Raw genomic sequence first — 25,910 nt, forward strand, 5'->3', positions numbered from 1 at the left:
GAGGGCCTTCCTATGTAGCTTAGAGTCTCACTAAGTGGCTGAGGTTGGCCTCAAACTTTTGATCCTTCTGCCTGGAGCCTCCGGAGTTTCGAGGATTACAAGCATATGCCATCATGCCTGGCTTGAGCTCACTTTTCGTCCAGGTGAGAGAGAGGAGTATAGTTTCATTCTTCTACAAATGGATATCCAGTTTTACCAGCACCATTTGTTCTTTTAAAAGGCTGTCTTTTCTCCAATGTATGTTTTTGTCACTTTTGTCTAGAATCAGAAGACTGTATCTGAGTGGGTTTTTCTTGATGTCTTCAATTCTATTCCATTGGTCTGTGTGTATGTTTTTATGTCAGTACCATGCTGATTTTGTTACTACATTTCTATAGTATAATTTTTTAAAAAATGTTATGATGCCTCCAGCATTGCTCTTTTTTGCTCAGAATTATTTTGGCTATTGTTTCATATGAATTTGAGAACTGTTTTTTCTAGTTCTGTAAAGAATGTCACTGATATTTTGCTGAGGATTGCATTGAATCTGTGAATAGCTTTTGGCAATATAGTCATTTTAACTGTATTAGTTCTGTTTTTTTGTTTGTTTGTTTTTTTCTTTTTTTTTTAACAAGGGATTTCTACAGTAGATTTTTTTTTTTTTTTTTTTTTTTTTTTTTTTTTTTGAGACAGTTCATTGCCTGGCAGAACTCCTAAACTGCAAATCCTTTTTGATTGGTTCGTTAATTAGGGCACACCCAGCTGAGAGATGTTGAAGGCTGGCAGGATACTGACTTCAGTTGTTTATCCAAGACTACTGGGACATTCTGTGGTTTAACCCTTGGCAGGTGTGAATACAATCCTCTTGAAATCTCCCAGCTTCATTTTAGAAGATCTTGGTCTTAAGGACTTCATTTTCTTTCACAGAGGCAAGTCACTAAATCCAATCAAGACTCGAGGGGAAGGAAATTCGTTTTCTCTTCTCAGAGGAAGAAGTACACTGCACCCAGGACACACACCCTCACTGAAACAAGAGTGTCAAGAAATAACACTGATCTGTAAAATGTGTGACGCATCCTAATATTTCCAATTATATTTTATTTCATCTTTTTATAATGCTGGCTAGGACCACTATATTAATTTCATAACCCATTAATGTGTTAAAATGAGGAAGTCACTGTTTCATATTCTATACATTTCTGTACTTTGATTTATCAACTTTGAACTATGTCTATTAAAGATAAATATATTGGAGTACTTAGTACTTATCTCCCACCTGCCCTCTTGAATGCTACCAATCAATTTTATTGTTATTTAATGTCCTTAAGTTGTCACTGTGTGTGATCTATTTATTCTGCTTTGTTGCCCTAATTAAATCTATCAATTTGTTGTAAAAAATTAAACTTAATAAAATAGTATGTACAGTATGATTATTCTGTTAATTAGTTTTCAGTTACTGTGACAAAATATGTGAGGTAAGAAATTTATAAGAAGGGAAAGTTTATTTTGGTTCATGGTTTTGGGAGTTCCAGTCCATGGTCTCTTGGCCCCATTGGCTTTGGGCCTTTGGCAAGACAGCATATCAGTGGAGCATAGATGGTAGAGGAGGCCTGTTCACTGATGGCATCCAGGAGCAGAGAAAAAGAAACAGGAAGGGATCAGGTCCAAAAATCCCTTTCAAGGACAGGCCCCCAATGCCCTAACTTTCTCCCAGTAGGCCCCACCTCCTAAAGGTTCTGCCACCCTCTCAGCACCACAGGCTAGGGAACAAGCCTTCAACACATGGGGCTTTGGGGGACATTTACCCAAACTATACTAATTGTTCATTATTGTAGAAATAAATGGTGTAATTATACCTACAGAAAAAGAGATGGAATTCTAAATCTCCAACGTTCTACCAACCAAAGGAAAGTGCACCAAATATCAAAGCTCAATGGATTCTCCTTTGATTTCTTTTTAGTTTTCTGGTCTTCATCCAAGGCATATTCAGTTGCCACTCTTTCTGTCTTCATCTGGTCCTCTTTTTTCCTTTATTTTTAATTTTTTTATTTTGGTACTGAGTTGAACGCAGTAGCACTTTACCTCTCAGCTACAACCCCAGCCCTTTTTATTTTTTTCTTTAGAGACAGTGCCTCACAAAGTTGCTTAGGACCTCACTAATTTGCTGAGGATGACCTCAAACTTGTGATCCTCCTGCTTCAGCCTCCCAAGCTGCTGGAATTAGAGGCATATGTGTTCCTCTTTCTTAAATTCTCTTTTCCCCTGGTTAGCAGGTCATTTTGAGTCATATCTTATGTGGACTTGGTGATGTTCAACTTTCCAAGTCTCTGCATATCTGAAATGACTTTGTTTACCCCATACTTGGTTTGCTGTCTTTCCTGAGAATTCTGAGATATTGCTTCATTGTTTTCTACTAACCATTCTGTTAATATGAAACCTAATGTCTTCTGATTCTTATTCTCTTAAAGGTAATCTGTTTTGCTATTTAGTAACTTTTAGCCCTTATTTGGTAGACTTTTAATGACCTGGATCTAACCACCTGTCTTTTAATGTCTCTCATGTTTTCTTTGTCCTGCATCTCAACAAACTTCTTTTCCAGATTCATCTTAGCCCTGACCATTTCTTCTATCCACTGAACTTTTTATTTGACAGTCATATTTTAGTTGGTAGGAAAGTTTTCTTGCTCTCTGTTTGGTTCTTTTTCATAGCAACCAATCTTATTTTTGTGGATGCAGTATCCTAATTTTTCTAAGATTACTAATTAGAATTTCAAAATAAGCATCTCTCCCCTGGGCTTTTTCTTTTCTTTTTTTCCTCCTAAGATCAGCTGTTTGGTTTATTCCCCTGGTCTTTTTTAAAAATAATTTGTAAAATTGTGGTAAAATATACTTGAATTTGCCATTTTAGTCTTTTTTCCTTCCTTCTCCTTCTCCTTCTCCTTCTTCCAGGGATTAAACTCAAGGGCACTTGACCACTGATCTACATCCCCAGCCTATTTTGTATTTTATTTAGAGACAGGGTCTCACTGAGTTGTTTAGGGCCTCACGTTCACTGAGGCTGGCTTTGAACTTGTGATCCTCCTGCCTTCGCTTCCCGAGCTGCTGGGATTACAGGCATGCACCATCGTGTCTGTGTCCGGCTTAATCGTCTTTTAAGTGTACAGTCCAGTGATGTTAAGCATATTCACAATGTTTTGCAACCATCACCACTGCCCACCTCCAGAATCTTCCCAAACTGAAACTCTGTTCCCATGAAACATTATTTCCCATCCCCCTCTCGCCTACTTTCTCAGGAGTTGCCACTGTTATACTACCTCTATGAGCATGAGTATCCTAGATCTCTTGCTCAAATGGAATCACAGGTCAGTCCCTTTGTGTTTCACTGAGTTCACGTAACATGGTTACTTCATCACCTTGGTCTTTTTCATGCAGCTGGTTTTCATCCAGGGCCCAGTGATTCTTGAGCCAGGTCATCTGTATGAATGGTCAGGAGTTGCAGTTTCTCCACAGGCATTCCTGTCCATGGGGGTCCTGAGTATAGCCTCTGTCCCAGTGGGCAGGGTTGTTCTTACGCAGCAGGTTTGCTTATAATAGGTGTGGTGAAGGCAGGCAGGCGAGGCAGCGGGGCAAAATTAGCAGGATTCTGTTCTGGGGATGGAGTGCTTTAGCGGCCTCACTGTCTTTTGTTCCTCTTGGTGTCTGATGTGAGTGTTTTGGGAGTTATCCTGAACCCTGCTTGGCTTATTGTTCAGACTCTCGCCCCCAAACCCAAATTGCTTCTCCAGGCAGACTGTCTTTCTCCAGGGGGCTCCGATGTGATTCTTACACCAGCTTTGAGTGCTCTGTATAAACGGGGAGGCAGGAAGGATGCAAGTCCGCCGACCATGCTAGATCAGATCTTGACACAAATGGCAGAATTTCTTCCTTTTTAAAAGGCTGAAAAGGATTCCATTGTGTATAGAGACCACATTTTCTTTGTCTGTTCATCTGTTGAGACAAGTTGATTCTACAACCTGGCTATTGTGAACAGTGCTGCAAGGGACATGGGTAGGCAGAAATATTTTCAACATGCTGATTTTGAATCTTTGGGGTAAACACCCAGAGGTGAAATTACTAGATCAAAGAGTGGTTCTCTATTTTTAGGTTTTTGAGGACACTTCATATAGTTTTCCATCATAACTGTACTAATTTATATTCCCAATAAGATATGAGAGCTCCACTTTCTCTATATTCTCACTGGCATTTGTTATTTTTTAATCTTTGTGGAAGTAATGTGAAAGTTGTTGGAATTGACTGAAATTGCCTAGCTCAACCCTAACCCCCAAAAAAGTAAATAAAGCTGGAAGGTTATGAAGGAAGCATTCCTATGATTACCTGAGGGTGACTGTCACAAAAGACTCTTCAGAACCACAAGCTTGCACAGAGACCCCAAACATTATATAAAAGTACTTCTACAAGGAAATTTGCCCAGAAACTCTGTGCTCAACCTCAGACTAATGCCATTCTTGTTATTAACCACTGTGGTCAAAAGTTATAATTTCAAAATATCTGATGTAGTCTTCCTCATAATTTAAATATGACTTCCCTCTTACTGAACCTCTTTGAATATACCCCTAATTTACTATGGCATGTGTATTCCTATTGCAATGCTCCTCTAGTCCCAAACAAATATAATTGTTTATTTATAGAATAAATAAATAAATAGAATATCTGATTTTTTAAATTTAAGTATATGTCTTTTTTTATAGTAGCTATTCTAGCCATTGTGATTTTAATTTTCACCTCTCTGGTGATTAGAGGAGTTGAGCATTTTTTCATTTATATGTCATCTTTTGGGAAATGCCTATTCAAGTCCCTTGTTCTTTCTTAAACACATTATTTGTTTTCTTTTTTTATTTTTTTTTTATTTTTTAGTTGTTGACCTTTATTTACTTTATTTATTTATATGTGATGCTGAGAATTGAATCCAGTGCCTCACACATGCCAGGCAAGTGCACTACCGCTGAGCCCCAGCCCCAGCCCTTGCCTTCTTTGAGTTCCTTGTATATTTAGATATTAGCCCTTGTCAGATGTATGGTTTGCAAATATTTTTATCTAGTCTCTAGGTTGTCTCTTCACACTTTAAATTGTTTCCTTTTTGTGCAAAAGCTTTCTAATTTGATGTAATTCCATTTCTCTTTTTTTTGTTTTTGTTGCCTGTGCTTTCGGAGTTAAATCTAAAAACTCTTTGCCCAGACCAATGTTGTATGAATTTTCCTCCATGCTTTCTTTTAGTTGTTTTACAGTAGAATTGGGGAACACTAATATTAAGTAAAAATCAGCCCCATGCAGAAAAATAAATATCACATATTCTCATTTATATGTGGACTCTAAATTGAACTCATAGAAGCAGAGGGTAGAAGCTAGGAGGTGGGAGGAATAGTTAGATATGAGGAATGAGTTGGCTTTGGGGTACTCGTTTGTTGAGATTGTTGCACAGCATGGTGAATATAGCTAATTGTTGAGTACTGTACATTTCAATGTCATGAGAGGGTGGAACTCAACTGCTCTCATCATGAAATCTGCCAAACCTTTGAGGTGATGGACGAGTTGGTTGGCTTGATTTGGCCATTCCACATTGTACTAAGAAAATAGTGACATCACTTTGTTCCCTGTAAATATATACAGCTATCATTTGTTGATATACAATTTTAAAACACAACTCTTTCTTCTTCTAGCACCTTAGGAACTGTAGCACCTGCTTTTGTGGTTGATAGACTTGGGGTGTGGTACTTTCCTTGGGGCTTTGACTATCCTAAATGGGGTTTTGTACACAGAAAGGAATCCTTCTATTTATTTATTTTACCCCATATTATATTATTATAGTTACAAATGTAAAAAGCTTGCTTCCCTTCAACATTTAAGCTTAACTAATAGCACTTATTTTACTTTTAATTTTATTATTTTAATCAAAATCAGAATAATCCTTTTCACATATTCTTTTTCAGTGAACTCATGCATGTAATGTTAAATGTCATTTATATAGTTAGCAAATCAAATTTCTATTTTAATGCAATTGCCCCTCTTAAACATTTCAAATACATCAAGGGAGGATTACAAATATAAGAAACAAATCTTCCTAAGCATTTAAACCACTCTTATCAATCCACTAAATCAATCTTCTAAAATAAATTGTAGATAAAATCCTTCTAAGCCTTTTAAAAATCATTTAAAAAATTAAGAGTATGCACATGATAACCGTTATATTTAAACACAAGTTACATAAGCGTACACTGAGTTTTTATACTTTTCAGAGATTATAAATTATTCATCCAACTAAGGGGAACAAAACAAGCACATCACACTGACTGACATTACAAGGTCAAAAACACGGGACACTGATACACTCTCTAAATGAAATAACTTGGAGATCCCCAGGGCACAAGGACCCAGCAATTCTGGGCGGGGCACCATCTTATGAGCACACTTTGTCTATCATGGCATCAGCAATTGCCAAGTTTATGACTTACAATTATATCAGTTTGGATAATTTCAATTAACTGAAAATCCAGTGATCCCCCCCTCCCCCCTGAAAAATGACCTACCCTTAAATTAGTGAATACTTTCCAGGTCTTAGTTTTAAATTTAATCTTCTATAGTTCTTGTGTAAATTCCTTCACTAAAGCTTAAAATATCCTAATAGAATTTTGAGTCACTGGGATTTACCTGCATCCTCTTTTTCACCTTATCCAGAGTGGTCAACTATCCTCATTTTATTTCAATGTTATGACACGTAAGAGACTTGTTGTATTTCTTCACTGTTGTTCATTAAGACTGTCTGATTTGTACACATCAAAATCCTATATGAACAATCTATGCCAGAGTCTTCTCAGAATTACAGATTTAATTCTGTGTGGCTAAAAGAGAATTATGAAATATCCAAGCTTAGTTTCTGCCATTAATTTTCTTGCTAAGCTTTCTGGGATTATTGGTCTATGGAAGCTGACTTCAGATTACTTATCTCATTTTCCTGTTATTTATTTTAGTCTTTCAGTATATCTTTAAAAAGTCTACAGTTTTAAAAATTCCCATTTATATCTTTGGCAGCTAGCACAATGTCTGGCAAATGGTATATGTTCCACAATTATTGATTGAATGGGAAGGATGACGACGTAGAAAGTTTATTATCTTCAATCACTTGTACTTCAGTCATCCAAATACTTTCTGGGAGGAATTTAACATATGTGAAAATGTGGGCTAAGAATAAATGTGTCTTAACTTCCTCTCAATGTCTTTTTGAAATTTTATACTTCATATTATCCACAGCATCAATCTGACAGATGTAAACTCTGAACTTCCAATTGCTGGTGATTAATAAAACAGGATTTTACTGGAATCCTTCAATACACATTTTATTGTGCAGGGAGCAAATGTTATAACTGTTTTTTTTTTTATTTACCAAGTGATTTGTGCCACTAACCCATGCCTGACCCTGTCCTTTCCCACCTCTTGATTAGTCTGATGATGCTAGACATAGCTCTGGGTCAAATGCAGAAAACACCAGATGGTGTCATACCACTTAGAGAAAACAAACAAAGCTCATTTGGTGTGGGGAGGGGGTAGAGGAGTATGGAGCAGATCATATTGCACTAAAATCTCTGGATATGAAGGCTAGAGTCAGGATAAATTTGGACAATATACCTATGGACTTGAAAGAGAAAAAAATCTGAAAGAAATAATGCTTAGAAAAGGATAATACTAATGAATAGTTAGAAATCTTTTTGTTAAAGATTGTAGTCTGGTTACTTGATATATTCTCTATCATCTTTAGAAATATAACTCATATTTGTTCAGGCAGAAAGAGTACTAATCTAAAAGTCATATTTCTCAACCTCCCCTGCAGTTAAGGGTTTAGTCAATTAAATTTAAATGAAATCTTTGATTTTTTTCCCCTGCAACTCTTTTTAAAGGGGGACGGCCTTGTTTGAGAGTCTATCTGCATCTTGTTCTTCCCTTTCTATTCTCCTAAATTGCAGACATACTGGCTGGAGCTCTGACAGCCATTTTGTGACTTGAAGATAGAAGCAACTGCTAAAGAATGAATACCAAACAGAGAGAAAGAAGTGCCTGAGAGTCCTTCATGACTTTACGGAGTCACCTTACAAACCAGAATACACACACACGCACACACCCACACACACATATTTTATATATTTTCTGGTGAGTATATGTGGAGGGAGCTTTAATTTTTTTAAGCCACTATAGTAGGTTCTCAATTACTAGTCCAACATAATTCCTAACTGACACATCCTAAAATTGTGAATGTACATTGCATAATAAATCAAAGATAAGTTAACTCATAGGACAAACATTTATTAAGCACCCACTATGTGCAAGGAACTGGGAAAGACATTGTGGAAATCACACAATGATCCTATTTTTCAAGAGGTCGCTGTTTGCAGAAAGAGGTAACACATGTGCATCTGAAGAGTAATATAATAAAGTGGGAACAGTGGCACATGCCTGTAATCCCAGCTACTCAGGAGGTTGAGGCAGGAGGATCACAAGTTTGAGTAGCTACACTTATATCAGATAAATAGATTTTAAAACAAAATCTGTAAAAAGAATAAAATAAGGTCACTACTTAACAATAAAAGGATCAATTCAACCAAAGGAAATAGTGATTGTAAATATATATGTGCCCTATGCTGGAACACTCAAATGTATAAGCAAATATTAGATCTGCAAGGAGAGATGGACTCTAATGCTGTAATATTTGAGGACTTCCAATGCCCTGATTTCATCAATGGGAAGATCATTCAGACAAAATGGGGCTGTGTCCAATAGTTTTGTTGGATGGGACTTGGAAGGAACACAGTGGGACAACTGGTGACAAGGAAGTCTAGGAGGAGGTATGCGGATAGAGTTCTCTGAATGGAAGAAAAGAATGAAGATGTTTGTGTCCCATGTGAACATGCTCACCGAAAAGTGACCTCAGCAGAAGAGGATTTTAATAATCAAGCAGATAAAATATCCTGTCCTATGGAGATCTGTCTACTTCCTCAGTTGATCCTGTCATTGCACAAAGGGCTCAAGAGCAAAGTGGCCGTGGGGGCAGGGATGGAGGTTGTGCAGAGGCTCAGCAACATAGATTCTGTTCGCCAAAGCTGACATGGCTCTGCCCGCTGCTGAGTGCCAAATCTTCCAGAAGCAGAGACTAACTTGGAGCCCCCCCCCCCCCACTCCAGGGATGATCAACCAGTCAGGAACCTGGTGGCAGGTTGATTATATTGGACTATTTTCATCATTGAAGGGGCTGTGTTTGTGAAATAAACAGTTTGGTTAAGTACACAACGCTTCTGCCAAGTCTGCTATCTGTGGACTTACAGAATGCCTTTTCCACTCTCCTGGTACTCCACATGCAGTTACTTCTGACCAAGGAAGTCACTGCGGAGCAAATGAAGTATAGCAGGGCGTCCACAGATCTTACCATATTTCCTACTGTCTTATTTAGGCCATCTGGGCTACCATAGCAAAATACCATTAATTGGCAGCTTATAAATAGCAGAAACTTGGGGCTGGGGTTGGGGCTCAGTGGCAGAGCACTTGCCTGGCATGTGTGAGGCACTGAGTTCAATCCTCAGCACCGCATATAAAATAAATAAAAAATAAAGGTAAATCAACAACTAAAAAATATTCTAAAAAAATAAAATAAATAGCAGAAACTTATTTCTCACAGTTCTGAAAGCTGTAAAGTCCAAGATCAAGGCACTGGCAGATTTAGTGCTTGATGAAAACAGATTTGCAGCTCATGGAAGTTGTCTTCTTGCTACATCTTCTTATGATGGAAGAGGCAAACAACCCCAAGCATCTATTTTATAAGGGTACTAATCTGGTTCAACAGGGTTCTGACCTAATCATGGACTTTTGACCCATCAGTTCCTAATGCCATCACCCACTGTGGGGGTTAGGATATCAACATATAAATTTGGAGGGACGTGAACATTCAGACCATTGCATCCACTATTCTGAAACAGTTGACTTCGTAGAATGGTGGAATGGCCTTCTGAAGATTAGAGCACCAGCTTGGTGGACATTCCTGGGCACGGTTTCCCATAAGGCCACAAATGCTCTGTATAGCGTCTAACACACAGTGCTGTTTCTCCCGTATCCAGGATTCACAGACCCGGGAATCAAGGAATAGGAATGGGAGTGGCACCATTCACTAGAGCCCATTTTGCCTCACAAGCAAAAAACCAAAAATTTGTTTTGTTTTGTTTCCTGTCCCCGTGAACTTACACATGTTGGCCTAGAGGTTTCAGTTCCAGGGGGAGAAATCCTTTAACTAGGAGATACAACAACAATTTCATTGAACTGGAAACTAAGACCAACTGCTGCCTGGCCACTTTGGATTCCTCATGTCTCTAAATTAACAGTGAAAAAAGGAATTATTGTGCCAGTTGGGGGTAATTGATCCTGGCTACCAAGGGGGAAATTGGACTCCTAATCCATGAAGGAGGTAAGGAAGAGTATGTCTGGAATTCAGAGGTTCCATTAAGCATCTCACAGAATTACTATATTTTATGATTAAAGTCAATGGAAAACTACATTAATCCAATTCATGCAGGACTGCTAATGGCAGAAACCCTTTAGGAAAAGGGTGTGGGTCACCCCACCAGAAAAAGAATCACAACCAGATGAGGTGCTTGCTGAGGATTAAAGAATTATGAAAGGAGTGGTAGAAGAATGTAGTTATAAATACCAGCTATGACCACATGACCCATTATAGACATCAGGACTATAATGGACAACAGTATTTTTTCTTTTTTAGGTTATGAATATTGGTGTATGTCTGTGTGATATCATGTAACACCCATCATGTAACTTAAGATGTACTGCTGGGCATGGTGGTGCACACCTGTAATCCCAGAGGCTTGGGAGGCTGAGACAGGAGGATCACGAGTTCAAAGCCAGCCTCAGCAATGGTGAGGTGCTAAGCAGCTCAGTGAGACCCTGTCACTAAATAAAATACAAAATAGGGCTGGGGATGTGGCTCAGTGGTTGAGTGCCCCTGAGCTCAATCCCTGGTACCAAAAAAAAAAAAAAGTACTGATTTTTTTTCTGTCATGGTATTTAAGAATTGCTGCATATATACACATGGATGTATAACCAATGTGATCCTGCAATCCGTACACGTGGAAAAATGAGAATTCATACCCCTATTTGAATCAAATGTATGATATCTCAAGATCATTGTATTGTCTTGAACAACTAATAAAAAAAAGAAAAAAAAAGAATTGTTGGTTTTATATTTAAGTTAGAGACTGTCAAGGAGAAGAGTAACCATCATACAAGGATGCATCTTCTTTGGGGGAAAGAGTTAGTGCATTTAAAAAAAAATTTAGTTGTAGATGGACACAATACTTCCATTTTATTTATTTTTATGTGGTGCTGAGGATCGAACCTAGTGTCTCACTCATGCTAAGTCACTGCTCTACCACGGAGCCACAATTGCAGCCCCAAATTAGTACATTTTTCCTTGTACACAGATAGTTGTATCATGGTAGATAGAAGTAAGACGTATTCATTATTTAGAGATTAAATATGGTCTAAGAAGATATATATGGGCACTAAATTGATAAGCAGTGGACTTGTGGTGGTTAACTTTATATGTCAACTTAGATGAGTCACAGTCATTTGACTGTGACTGAGATATTTGGTCAAATGTTATTCTGGATATTTGTGTGAGAATTTTTTTGGGTTATCTTAATATTCAGTTGGTGGACTTTGAGTCATGCACATTACCATGCATAAAATAGGTGAGCCTTGTGCAATCAGTTGAAGACATTAATAGAACAAAGACTGACTTCCCTTGACTAAGAAGGAATTCTGCCAGCAGACTGCATTTGGACTCAAACTGCCACTCTTCCTGGGTCTCCAGCCTGCCAACTGACCCTGCAAGTTTTAGACTCATGAGGCTCCAGATCACATGCACCCACTCTGATAGATAAAGATATAAGTATTTTTATATCATGATTGGTCTGTTTTGAAGATAATTTTATCTAATTCAGAAAAAAATTTCCCAGAAAATGAAGCGAACAAAAAAAAGTAAGTAAAAACAATAACAACCAGTAGGTAAAAGATAAGAAAATTAGAGGATTAGGGGGCTGGAATTATAACTCAGTGGTAGATTGCATGCTTAGCATACATGAGTTTCCCTGTGTTCAATCCCTAGCAACATCAAAAAATTTGTTTAAATAGAAAAACATGGGCTGGGGATGTGGCTCAAGCGGTAGCGTGCTCGCCTGTCATGCGTGCGGCCCAGGTTCTATCCTCAGCACCACATACAAACAAAGATGTTGTGTGCGCCGAAAACTAAAAAATAAATAAATATTAAAATTCTCTCTCTCTCTCTTTCTCTCTCTCTTTAAAAAAAAAGAAAAACATAAGATTATACCAGGAAACTTGATATCCAACTATAAAGAGTCAGTTTTGGAAAGAGTCAAGAGACACAGGAACACAGAAGAAAATATCAAAAAACTAATACAAGAAAATTCTCTAAAACTCAAGAGTTACACTTTTTTTTTCTCAATGAGTGGGTTTACAGTAACTGACCAAAGTCCCACTCCATAAAATATTGTTATGAAATGTTAAAGGAGAGGGATTAATAGAAGATCCAGAATTTTCCAAAGACTGGAAAAATCAAACAAGACAACGATGTACTCAAAATGCAGAACACAGTGTATTTCTCATCAGCAACACTGGAACCTAGAAAACATTGCAGCAATGAGCCAAAACGTTAAGTGTAATTATTTACGGTCTGGAATTCTATATCCAGTCAAAGAATGGATTAAGATGATGATAATGGCATTACTTTTCAGATATGTGGTGTCTCAAAATACCTATCTCATGTACTTTTCATCAGGAAATTACTAGAAGAGGTTATCCATCAAAACAAAGAAGTAAATCAAGAAAGAAGATATTAAATCCAGAATCCTGGGGACTCAATATAGAAATGAGATTAAAGAGCATTCCCAGGACAACAGCAGGGCATAAACCTAGAGGGCTAATCTGTATAGATTTGCACAATAGGATGTAGGGCTTTAGAAGGGAGGCGTCCAGAAGAAATGAAACTGATAGACTATGTTCTAAGTTTATGGAAAATTGTACTGCATTTCACATGAGTGTCACTAATGTTAGAAGACTTAGCTGTGGATTCTAGAAAACACGGCAATTACTAACTTCAGGAAAAAAATAAAACATTGCATTAGGAAGGAAAATCTAATCATGGTATAATACTAGGTTCAGTACTAAACAGTGTTTAAATAGTCACAATGAAGAAATATGTGGACTTAACCCCAAATGTTGATGATCTGCAGGAAGGAATATATAAATCTCTTGCCTGAGATTGCCAGCATTCTGGAGAAGGGAGCTCAGTATCTCATTGCTCAATGTACAGACTTTCCTATAACTCTCTATTTCAGTCTGGTAGCCTACTCTGTTAAACTGATGCCAGTCCCTGCCTTTTCTCTTGATAACATACTCTCATTTTTGCTGGAGAGAGATGATACCTAGGAGACTAAAGGGTTCCTATTCCAGCTTTCAAAGTAACCTTATTTATTTATTTATTTTGGAATTTGTTATAATATATTCATACATGCACACAATAAAACAATATAATTTGATCAGTCTCCTTCCCTAGTACCTCCCCTTTCCATTCCCCTCATTCTCGTCTTCTCTTCTACTGGTCTCCCTTCTATTTTTTTTTAAATTTGTCCTAATTAGTTATACATGACAGTAGAATGCATTTTAACACATTGCACACAAATGGAGCACAACTTCTCATTCCTCTGGCTGCACACGGTGCAGTCATATCCGTACATAGGGTAATAATGTCTGTCTCATTCTACTGTCATTCCCATCCCCACAGCCCCACCCCTCCCCTCATTCCCCTCTGCACAATCCAAAATTCCTTCATTCTTCCCTAACCTCCCCCACTATGGATCAGCATCTGCTTATAGAGAAAACATTCAGCCTTTAGTTTTTTGGGACTGGCTTATTTCACTTAGCATGATATTCTCTAGTTACATTCATTTACCTGCAAATGTCATGATTTCATTTTTCTTTAAGGCTGAGTAATATTCCATTGTGTACATGTACCACATTTTCTTCATCTGTTATGGGGCATCTAGGTTAGTTCCACAGTTTCAGTGTTTTTATGTCCCTCCATGTACATCTGTCTTTCATGGGACCTGGTGTTTATATTTTACAGTTCATTCCTTTGCATTTCTGTGGTTCCACAATGCCAATGAACTTGCTTCTCCCTAGCCCTACCCTAGAGAGCCACTTAGGTTGGTCACCCTTCTTCTGTTAAGTCATTTACTATATTACCACTGTTTTCCAACTTCTGAAATGGAGTTTCAGATTTCTTCATATTTCAATGATGATGGAATTTTATTTTTCCCTTCCTTGTTCTTTTGAGCTGATTTTTTAAGAGGGGAAATGTTTTTATTACTGTATCTTTAAACTGAAAGCCCATATTGTTGCCAATATTTAATATTTGGGAGAAAGACCATGAAAATATGTGTTTACATGAATTTGAAGATTTAGAAATACTACCTAACGTTTCCACATGATGAAACTTGACTGGTATTGAGTAGTGGTCACTCCTTTCTAAAAAGGACCTGCAGGACCAAGCACGGAGGTCACAGCTTCCTCTCTACTAACACCTAATGTTTTGCTCATTAGCAGTAAGTTCTTTGCACTACTGGCATTTGAGTTTGTGAGCCTGGGTCTAAGGTATCTCTCCAGCTACAGCCCACAGGAATAAGTGGCTGCAGTTGAATAAGAAAAGGTCGTTGGAGGAGATGAAGACAAGGAACTAAGAGGCAAGGCTGTTGGATGGTTCATTCATGTGGCTGTTGAAGTCATTAAGAATTATGCCAGAAATAGAAGTGGAGAGGAAGTCAGTAAATGATGATGGAGAAGAGGAAAAGGAGGTATAGTCTGCCTTCCTTGAGGACTGTAGAGAGATTGTTGAGGTATGCAAAATATAAAATGTGAAGTCTCATTGAAGGATACAGAAGATAGCATTGAATCAGGGCACAGTCCAGCTTCAAGTGAGAACAGGACCTGAAGAAAAAGTTTAAATGAAATGCTAAAAATGTAGGGTAGCTTCATCTTTGCAAAAATGGCAACCCAGAGGGCACAGAGATCGATTTGGAAGGGATGGAAATTGGGTCACTCTAATTGGAGATGAACAGAGTGATAAGTCTGCTTCTTGCTGATGGAAGGGCTTAGACCATGGGAAGCCATTGAGGCAAACAAGGATGTGACAGATGATGGCATTAGTCACAGGCATCTCTTATAGCCATGTTATATGAGCTATAGTTATGATCTGTTAAAGGGTCAAAAATTAATTTGGTGGGTTGTGATTAATATGTAAAACATTGAATAAAAGAGAACAGAAAAGTTCGGCTGAGGTAGTTACAATATTGTCTGCAGGAGTGGGTGTATGTGTGCATGTGTGCACACACGCATGTGCCTCGGTGTGTCTGTATGTACTGGTATACTGGGTCACTATTTAAAATGTCTTTGTGTAGTAGGCCGCTATTTTCAGTGTGCTTCTTGGGGCTGGTTTCCAATCCCATCACTGCAAAAACAAGACAAAATATTAGACTGAAATATTAAATGTAATTCTCTGGCTGAGGTGGTGGTTCACTGGTAGAGAGCTCACCTAGCACCTGTGAGGCACTGAGTTCGATCCTCAGCACTACATAAAAATAAATAAATAAAAATAAAGTAATTGTGTCAAAATATAACTAAATTTAAAAAAAAAATGAATGTAATTCTCGCTGGAGGAGGTAACCAAAGGAATTTGGAAAAAAACAAAAACAAAAACCCTGTCTTGGAGAAAGACAGGCAAAAAGTTCAGCTGCTCTGAATCTGGATACTTGCTTGTTGAGAGGCAGGTTGAGAAGACTTCCCCTTGTGCTTCACTCCCTCATTTTCCTTTGAGGAATTGACTGTCCTGTGAGAACTAACAGCAAATTTTTATTTCTTGGATTTCAAAAATTGATATAAACTTTCTAGCTGTAATATTTATACCACCTGCAAAACTATATAGGTAGCATATTTTATTCTTTAGAAAAATGATATGTTTACATAAAGTCCTGAAACCTTTCACTTTGCTTTCATGCCTTCACTCAAGTTCAACAAATTCTTACTGGCTGCTTACTGTATACCATGGTATCTTCTAAGCACCAACTTTTGATTTTGTTCACTCTCTCTATTTTCTTCTCTTCTTTATTTCATTTATTTCCATTCTGATTTTTAATATTTCTTTCCCTTTCTTTGATTTAGGTTTAGTATGCTCTTCTTTCTAGTTGCTTAAGGCAGAAAGTTAGATTATAAATTTGAGATTGTTCATCTTTATCAATCTTATGTTAACAACCATACATTTTCCATTAAGTATTTAAATGCAACAAATATTTATTGGGTGTCATAGCTACATCATGTTTTATATTATGCTTTCATTTTCATTCATCTTTTTTTCACATTTTTCTTATTGTTTCTTTTTGGTTCTATTGGCTATTTAGGGATGTTTTGTTTAATTTCTATATATTTATGAATTTCCCCAAATTTCCTTCTATTATTGATTTCTAGTTTCATTCCATTTCAATTAGAGAATATGCTTTGTATGACTCCAATAATTTTAAATTTATTGGGAACTTGTTTCATGACCTAATCTGCTCCATCTTTCTCCATTTGAGAAGAATACATGTTCTGCTGTTATTGGGTAGCATGTTCTAGAGGCATGCTGGGTCAAGTTGGTTTACAATGTTGTTCACACCTTTTGTTTCCCTGTTGGTGCTCTGCCTTGATCTATCCAAAGTGAAAAGTGGATTGTTGAAATTTCCAGTTATTATTATTGAAATATCTGTTTTTCTATTTAATTCTGTAAAGGTTTTTTTTTCCCATATGTTTTTGGGCTCAGTTGTCATGTGCATATCTTTTTCTAGTTGTTATATTTTTTTTGATGGATTGACCTTCCTGTCCTTATGAAAGGTTCTTTCTGTCTAGTAACATTTTTTTTCTGAAAGTCTAGTTTGCCTATTAGTATATCTACTCCAGCTCTCCTTTATTACACTTTGCATAGAGAAAGTCTATCCATCATTTTACTTTCAACTCATTTGAGGCTTTAGAGTGTTTTTAGGGGCAGTATATTATAGGGTACTGAGTTTGTATCTGTTTTACCGGTCTCTGTTTTTTTCATTGGAATGTTCAATAAATTTACACTTAATTATATGTAATTATTGACAAATTAGAATTTATGTCTACCATTTTGCTATTTGTTTTCTTTTTTTTAATTTTTTTATTTATTCTTTTTAGATACACATGACAGTAGAATGTATGTTGACAAATTACACATACATGGAGTATAACTTCCCATTCTTGTGGTGTCTATGATGTTACACTGGTCATGTATTCATATATGAACATAGGAAAATTATGTCCAGTTCATTGTACTATCTTTTATGTTCCCATCTCCCCTCCATTCCTTTCTTTCCCCTTTGCCTAATCCAATGAATTTTTATTCTTCTCCTTCCCCCTTTATTGTGTGTTAGCATCTGCAGACCGGAGAGAATGTTCAGCCTTTGGTTTTTTGGGATTGGCTTATTTTACTTAGTATGGTAGTCTCCAGTTTCATCCATTTACTGGCAAATGCCATAATTTCATCTTCATTATGGCTGAGTAATATTCCATTGTGTGCATGAATATATATATATATATCACATTATCTTTATCCATTCATCTGTTGGAGGGCACCTAGGTTGGTTCTATAATTTAGCTATTGTGAATTGAACACTATGAACATTGATGTTGATGTGTCACTGTAGTATGAAGATTTTTTAAGTCCTTTGAGTATAAACTGAGGAATGAGATAGTTGGGTCAAATGGTAGTACCGTTCCAAGTTTTCTGAGGAATCTCCAAACTGCTTTCCAGAGTGGTTGCACCAATTTGCAGTCCCACCAACAATGTATGCTGTACCTTTTTCCACACATTCTCACCAACATTTATTATTACTTGTATTCTTGATAATTGCCATTCTGACTGGAGTGAGATGGAATCTTTCAGTGTAGTTTTAATTCACATTCCTCTAATTGCTAGAGATGTTGAAACTTTTTTCATATATTTGTTTACTAATTGTATTTCTTCTTCTGTGACGTGCCTATTCAGTTCCTTTGCCCATTTATTGATTGGGTTTTTTTTTTTGTTGTTGTTGTTGTTTTGTTTTGGTGTTGTTTTTGGCTGGCATCCATTTTCTTTCAGAGCTTGGTTTACATTATTCTGAGACCTCCTAGGTTTGAGTATCTGGGTTGAGAAATCAGCTGAGATCTGTATTAGTTTCTCTCTAAATGTAATCTGAACTTTTTTCTCTGGCAGTCTTTAAAATTCTATCCTTATTCTGTATGTTAAGCATTTTCATAATAATATGCCTTGGTGTGGGTCTGATGTAATTTTGTATATTTGGGGTCCTATAAGCCTCTTATATTTTATTTTTCATTTCATTCTTTAGGTTTGGGAAATTTTCTGATATTTCATTGAAAAGATTGTATATTCCTTTGATTCATATCTCTGAGCCTTCATTTATCCTGATAAATCTTTTTATGTAATTATATAGTTATCTTTATCCGTGCTTTTAACTTCTACACATATATTCAAATTTCTGTCTAATATCCTCTCATTTCAGCCTGAAGGACCCCCTTTGGTATTTCTGGTAGTTTATGTCTGGTAGTGAGAATTTCTTTGTTTTTGTTTATCTGAGAAGCCTCACATTTTTTCATATTTGAAAGGTATTTCTGCTGGCTATGGAATTCTTGGTTGACAATGTTTTTCTTTCAGGTCTTTAAATATGTCTTCCCATTGTCTTCTAACCTTCATGACTTCTGAAGAGAATTCGGCTATTAGTCTTATTGAGGACCTTTGCATGTAATGGGTTGTTTTTCTCTTGATAGTTTCTCTCATTGTCTTTGGCTTTCAACACTTAGACTATTGTGTATCTGTGAGGGCATCTTTCAGTTTCTCCTACTTAGAATTTTTGTTGGGTGCAGTTCATGATTCTTCATAGATCTTATGAGACCTTGTTCATTTTTCTTCATTCTTTTTTCTCTCTCCATCAAACTGCATAACTTCAACTTACCTATTTTCAAGTTAACTGTCTTCACTCACTTCAAATGTGTTGTTATTGAGCCCACTAGTGAATTTTTCATTTAAATTTTTATACTTTTCAAATCTAGAGTTTTTTTTTTTTTTTTTTTTAAGTTTCTGTTTGTTAGAGGATCCAAGATGGCAGGCTAGAGGGAAGCTGCATTCTGTGTTGCTCTGTGACCTGGGGTTCAAGTAGAGGGAACACTGTTTCTCTGTGAGTGACACCCAATAGCTGCTCCTGCACAGGAATGATGGCCACCATGCCCAGGCAGGTCTCCAGCCTCAGTGTCTGTGCAGGACTCCCAGCCACTCATCCACACAGGACCTCTGGGTGCCCGAGCAGGAACACCAGCATCAGGACCTGCTCAGGACTCCTGGCTGCCCACCCACTCAGGAATACTGGCTACTGCTCTCACGCAGGATACCTGACCACTGCCCATGCACAGGAACTCTGGCTGCCATTCCTGTGTGGACCCCCATCTACCAGTGGGGTTCTCCCAGTTGCCTCCATCTTGGGACACTGCAACCATTGCCATAGTCCCCTACATGTGGTAGCCTGCACCTGGGGACACCACACAGGGTCTAGAGACAGTGCCAGCCACAACACAGCATGCCACAGAGCTGCATCTCTTAACACGCTGCCCACTGCCACCGCTTGGCCCCAACCTACCCAACAACTAATCACTGAAAGCAGCTGCCTCCATCTTGGCACACCTTCTTTAGTAGGGGAAACCCCCAGCTTGGAACTCTAGTTGGGTCTTAGAGGCAATATCAAGGTAGCTTTAGTCCCCAAATCCCCCCCCTCTCCCTGGTAGCTGCTAACCCAGCACGGTGCTTGTGGCTACACAGCCGGTCTATAGCACACAAAACCTGGCCCTGAACTGCCCAATACAAAACAGCTTTCCACAGCAGGTGCACAGCCCCCAGAGCCCAGCTCACAAGACCTCCAGAGAGAAAGGTTCCTGATTGGGAAGTAGAAAGGGAGGGGAGCAGTGAGATATAGTTTAGAGACTAAATTAGAGACCAGGAATTTTGAGGTTTACAGGCGATATAAGGAGATAAGACCAGGCGACCACATCACATGAATAGGCCCCAAAGGAGATCCTTGGGGTGCAGTCTCCTATAGGGGACCACCTCCAGGAGCCACACTCCCAAGACCAACCCTCCCACCCTAATAACCTTCACCATGCTGAGGGTGGAGATACCAGCAAACAACAGACAACCCCACCTATTGGATGAGAATCAAAGTAGGAAAGATACTGGTCTACAAAAACAATCCTTATATCTTCCTTTGAGATTCCCCATCCTTCTCCCACTCTCACATCCCCAACATTTGTGAAACCAAGTACTTTTCATGAATTAGGCTACTGAGGATGGAGGTGTCTGCATAGTATATTACAGTTGTGTTGTATATTCTTTTATCTCCTATTTTTACATTTTTAATTTTTCTTAATATTTATGTTTGTTGTACACAATTGTCTTCCCACTTACTTGTCTCCCCAAAATCACTTCTCTCTCTTCTCCTGCTACTAACCAATTTCTTTAGATTCTCTTTCATGCTTCCTAAGATTTAATAACTCTATATCCTCACCTCCTACCCCTTCAACATCTCATCTTACACCTCATCTCCAGTTCTTTGTCCACCATTAGAAACTGTAGACCATTTTGCAAACTTACTATTTATATTGTAGATAATAATTGAACTCAACATTTCTGTATATTGTGACAAAACTGTAAACATCTTAATAGCAGCTATTTGGTTTAAGGTGGTATATTGTTTGTATTGGGATCTGTTCACATTGTTCTCCCCCTTAAAGGACAGGTATTGGAACCCTGCAGAGACACTATAGGCCTATAAGGTAAAAACTGTAGTGCATTTTGTAGTGCTAGAAGGAAAGACACATGAACAACAAGAAAAAACAAGGGAAGAAAGTGCCCCAGACAAACCAAGATCCTACAATATTAGCATCCATGGCCAGCACAACAGAAGAAATGACAGAGAAGTTCAGCATGTACATAATTAAAATGTTATGTGAATTAAAGGATGATATAAGAGAGCAAATACGGGCATCAAAAGATCATTTCAATAAAGAGCTACATAAATAAATACAGGAAGCAAAAGATTATTTCAATAAGGAGATAGAGGTTCTGAAGAAAAACCAAACAGAAATCCTTGAAATGAAAGAAATAATAAACCAAATTAAAAACTCAATAGAAACCACCACCAACAGATCACTTGGAAGACAGAACCTCAGACAATGAAGACAAAATATATAATCTTGAAAATAATGTTGACCACACAGTGGAGATGGTAAGAAACCATGAGCAGAACATTCAAAAATTAATTATGTGATAACATAAAAAGACAAAATTTTAAAGTTATTGGGATACAGGAAGACATATAGTTCCAAACCAAAGGAATGAACAATTTATTCAATGAAATAATATCAGAAAATTTCCCAAACATAAAGAATGAATTGGAAAATCAAATACAAGAAACTTACAGGACATCAATGAACTAAATCACAACAGATCCACACCAAGTCACATTATAATGAAAATGCCTAGCATACAGAATAAGGAGAGAATTTCAAAGGCCACAAGAGAGAGGAATCAGATTACATATAGGGAGAAGCCAATTAGAATATCTGCAGATTTTTCAACCTAGACCCTGAAAGCTAGAAGATTCTGGAAGAACATACACCAAGCTCTGAAAGAAGAGGGATGCCAATCAAGAATCTTATATCCAGCAAAATTAAGCTTTAGATTTAATGATGAAATAAAAACCTTCCATGATAAACAAAAGTTAAAAGAATTTACAACTAGAAAGCCTGCACTACACAACATCCTCAGCAAAATATTCCAAGAAGAGAAAACGAAAAACAACAGTGAAAATCAGCAAAGGGAGGTATTACACTAAAGGAAAAACCAATCAAAGGAGAAACTAAATCAAGTTAAATACCAAAAATAAACAAAAATTACCAGGAAAACAAATCATGTCTCAATAATAACCCTTAATGTTAATGGCCTAAACTCACCAATCAAAAGACATAGACTAGCAGATTGGATTTAATAAAAAGACCCAACAGGGGCTGGGATCATGCTCAGTGGTAGAGTACTTGCCTCATATGTGTGAGGCACTGTGTTCAATTCTCAACACTGCAGATAAATCAATGAATAAAACAAAGGTCCATCAAAAACTATATATATATATGAAAAAAAAAAAAAAGACCCAACAATATGCTGCCTTCAAGAGACTCATCTCATAGGAAAAAACAGCCATAGACTGAAGGTGAAGGGTTGGGAAAAAACATTTCACTCACATGGACTGTAGAAACCAGCAGAGGTGTCGTCCTCATATCAAATAAAATAGACTTCAAGCCAAAGTTAATCACAAGGGATAAAGAAAGACATTTAATACTGCTTAAGGGAACCATACATCAACAAAACATGACAATTATAAACATATATGCCTCAAACAACGGAGCATCTACATTCATCAAACAAATTCTTCTCAAATTCAAGAGTCAAACAGACCACAACACAATAATTCTGGGTGACTTTAACACACCTCTTACACCACTGGATAGATCTTCCAAACAAAATCTAAACAAAGAAACTATAGAACTCAATAATACAATCAATAACTTAGACTTTATATATATAAAGTCTAAGATATATATATATATATATATATATATATATATATATATATATATAGTCTAAGTGAATACACTTTCTTCTCAGCAGCACATGGATTCTTCTCTAAAATAGACCATATATTATGCCACAAAGCAACTCTTAGCAAATACAAAAAAGTAGAGATACTACCCTGCATTCAATCAGATCATAAGGGAATGAAATTAGAAATCAATGACAAAATAAAAAATAGAAGCTACTCCAACACCTGGAGACTAAATAATATGCTATTGAAGAATTTTTTATCTCCTCTTTGATGTCTTTTGCAACCCATTCTTAGAGGTAAATGAGAACACTGACACAACATATCAAAATCTCTGGGACACTATGAAGGCAGTACTAAGAGGAAAGTTCATTGCATGGAGCTTATTCCTGAAAAAAAGAAAAAGTCAACAAATAAGTGACCTAGTAATAACAACAGCATGGTATTGGCACCGAAATAGAAATTACATCTCAAAGCCCTAGAAAAAGACGAACAAATCAACATCAAAAGCAGTAGAAAATAGGAAATAATTAAAACAGAGCTGCAATCAATGAAATTGAAACAATTGAAAACATTGACAAAGCAAAAAGTTGGTTCTTTGAAAAATAAATAAAATTGATAAGCCCTTAGCCCTACTAACAAAGAGGAGAGAGAAAACTTAAATTACTAACATTTGTGATGAAAAATGAAATATCATAACTGACACAGAAGATAACTAAAAATTATTTTGAAAAATTTGTACTCCAATAAAATAGAAAATATCAAAGCCATTGACAAACTTCTAAAGTCATATGATTTACCCAAACAGAATCAGGATAATATACACAAGTTAAACAGATCAATTTCAAGCAATGAAATAGAAGACACCATCAGAAGCCTACAAAACAAGATAAGCCCAGGAACAGATGGATACACAGATGAGTTCTACAAGACCTTCAAAGAAGAACTAATACCAATACTCCTCAAATTATTTCATGAAATAGCAAAACAGGGAATCTTTCCTAACTCATTTGATGAGGCATCAATAAAATTCTGGCAAATCAAATTAAAAAAATAACAAAAAGATCGTGTACCACAACCAAATGGGGTTCATCCCAGGGATGCAAGGTTGGTTCAATATACAGAAATCAATAAATGTAATTTGTCACATCCATAGACTTAATTAAGAATCATACGATCATCTCAATAGATGCAGAAAAAGCATTTGACAAAACACAGCACCCCTTCATGTACAAAGCACTAGAAAAACTAGGGATATCTCAACATTGTAAAAGCTATCTATGCTAAGCTCCAGGCCAAAATCATTCTAAATGGATAAAAATTGAAAGCATTCCCTCTAAAAACTGTAACAAGACAGGGATGCTTTCTTTCACCACTTCTATTTAACGTAGCTCTTGAATCTCTAGCCAGAGCAATTAGACAGATGAAAGAAATTAAAGGGACACAGACAGGAAAAGAAGAACTCAAACTATCACTATTTTCCTACAAAATTATTCTATACCTAGAAAATCCAAAAAATTCCACCAGAAAACTTCTAGAACTAATAAATAAATTCTTCAAAGTAGCAGGATATAAAATCAAACACCCATAAATCAAAGACATTTCTGTACATCAGTGACAAATTCTCTGAAAGAGAAACTAGGAAAAGTACCCCATTTACAATAGCCTCAAAGAAAAAATAAACTACTTAATCAACTTAACAAAAGAAGTGAAAGACCTCTACAATGAACACTACAGAATGCTAAAGAAAGAAATTAGAGGAGACCTTAGAAGATGGAAAGATCTCCCTTGTTCTTGGATAGATAGAATTAATGCTGTCAAAATGATCATATTACCAAAAGCACTATACAGATTTAACACAATTCCAATCAAAATACCAATGACATTCCTCGTAGAAATAGAAAAAACAGTTATGAAATTAATCTGGAAAAATAAAAGATCCAGAATAGCTCAAGCAATCCTTAGCAAGAAGAGTGAAGCAGGTGGCATCACTATATCAGACCTTAAACTATACTACAGAGCAATAGTAACAAAAACAGCATGGTATTGGCACCAAAATAGACATGTAGACCAGTGGTACAGAATAGAGGATGCAGAGACAAACCCACATGAATAAAGTTATCTCATACTAAACAAAGGCACCAAAAACATACATTGGAGATAAGATAGCCTCTTCAACAAATGGTCCTAGGAAAACTGGAATGCCATATGCAGCAAAATGAAGTTAAGCCCCTATCTCTCACCATGCACAAAACTCAACTCAAAGTGGATCAAAGACCTAGGAATTAAACCAGAGACCCTGCACCTAACAGAAGAAAAAATAGGCCCAAATTTTCATCTTGTTGGATTAGGTCCCAATTTCCTTATATAGCACAGGAAATAAAATCAAGAATCAATAAATGGGATGGATTCAAACTAAAAAGTTTCTTCTCAGTGAGAGAAACAATCACTGAGGTGAAGAGAGAGCCTACAGAATGGGAGCAAATTTTTTATCACACATACATCAGATAGAACACTAATCTCTAGGATATTTAAAGCACTCAAAACTCCTGGGGCTGGGGCTGTGGTTCAGCAGTAGAAGCTTGCCTAACATGTGCAAGGCCCTGGGTTCAATCCTCAGCACCACAAAAATAAATAAATAAAATAAAGGTATTGTGTCCAATTACAACTAAAAATAAATATTTTTTAAAAAACTCAAAAATCTTAACACCAAAAACCGAATAACCCAACCAATAAATGGGCCAAGGAAATGCACAGACACTTCTCAGAAGATGATATACTATCAATCATCAAATATATGAAAAAATATTCAACATCTCTAGCAATCAGGGAAATGCAAATCAAAACTACTCTAAGATTTCATTTCACTTCAGTCAGAATGGCAGCTATTAATAATACAAACAACAATAAGTGTTGGTGAGGATGTGGGGGAAAAAGCAAACTCATACATTGCTGGTGGGACTGCAAATTGGTGCAACCAATATGGAAAGCAGTATAGAGATTCCTTGGAAAACTTGGAAGGGACCCATCATTTATCCCACTCCTTGGTTTACACCCA

The 25,910-nt window shown here is 36.9% G+C and overlaps 1 pseudogene; it reads right to left on the bottom strand.

Annotated features, from left to right (window-relative positions):
- The window catches only part of LOC114107847 (heterogeneous nuclear ribonucleoprotein D-like pseudogene), a 29,989-nt pseudogene extending 10,283 nt beyond the window's left edge, over positions 1–19,706 (bottom strand).
- Positions 19,707–25,910: the final 6,204 nt, after the last annotated feature.

This window comes from Marmota flaviventris, chromosome 2, assembly GCF_047511675.1.
Source record: "Marmota flaviventris isolate mMarFla1 chromosome 2, mMarFla1.hap1, whole genome shotgun sequence".
Taxonomy (NCBI): domain Eukaryota; kingdom Metazoa; phylum Chordata; class Mammalia; order Rodentia; family Sciuridae; genus Marmota; species Marmota flaviventris.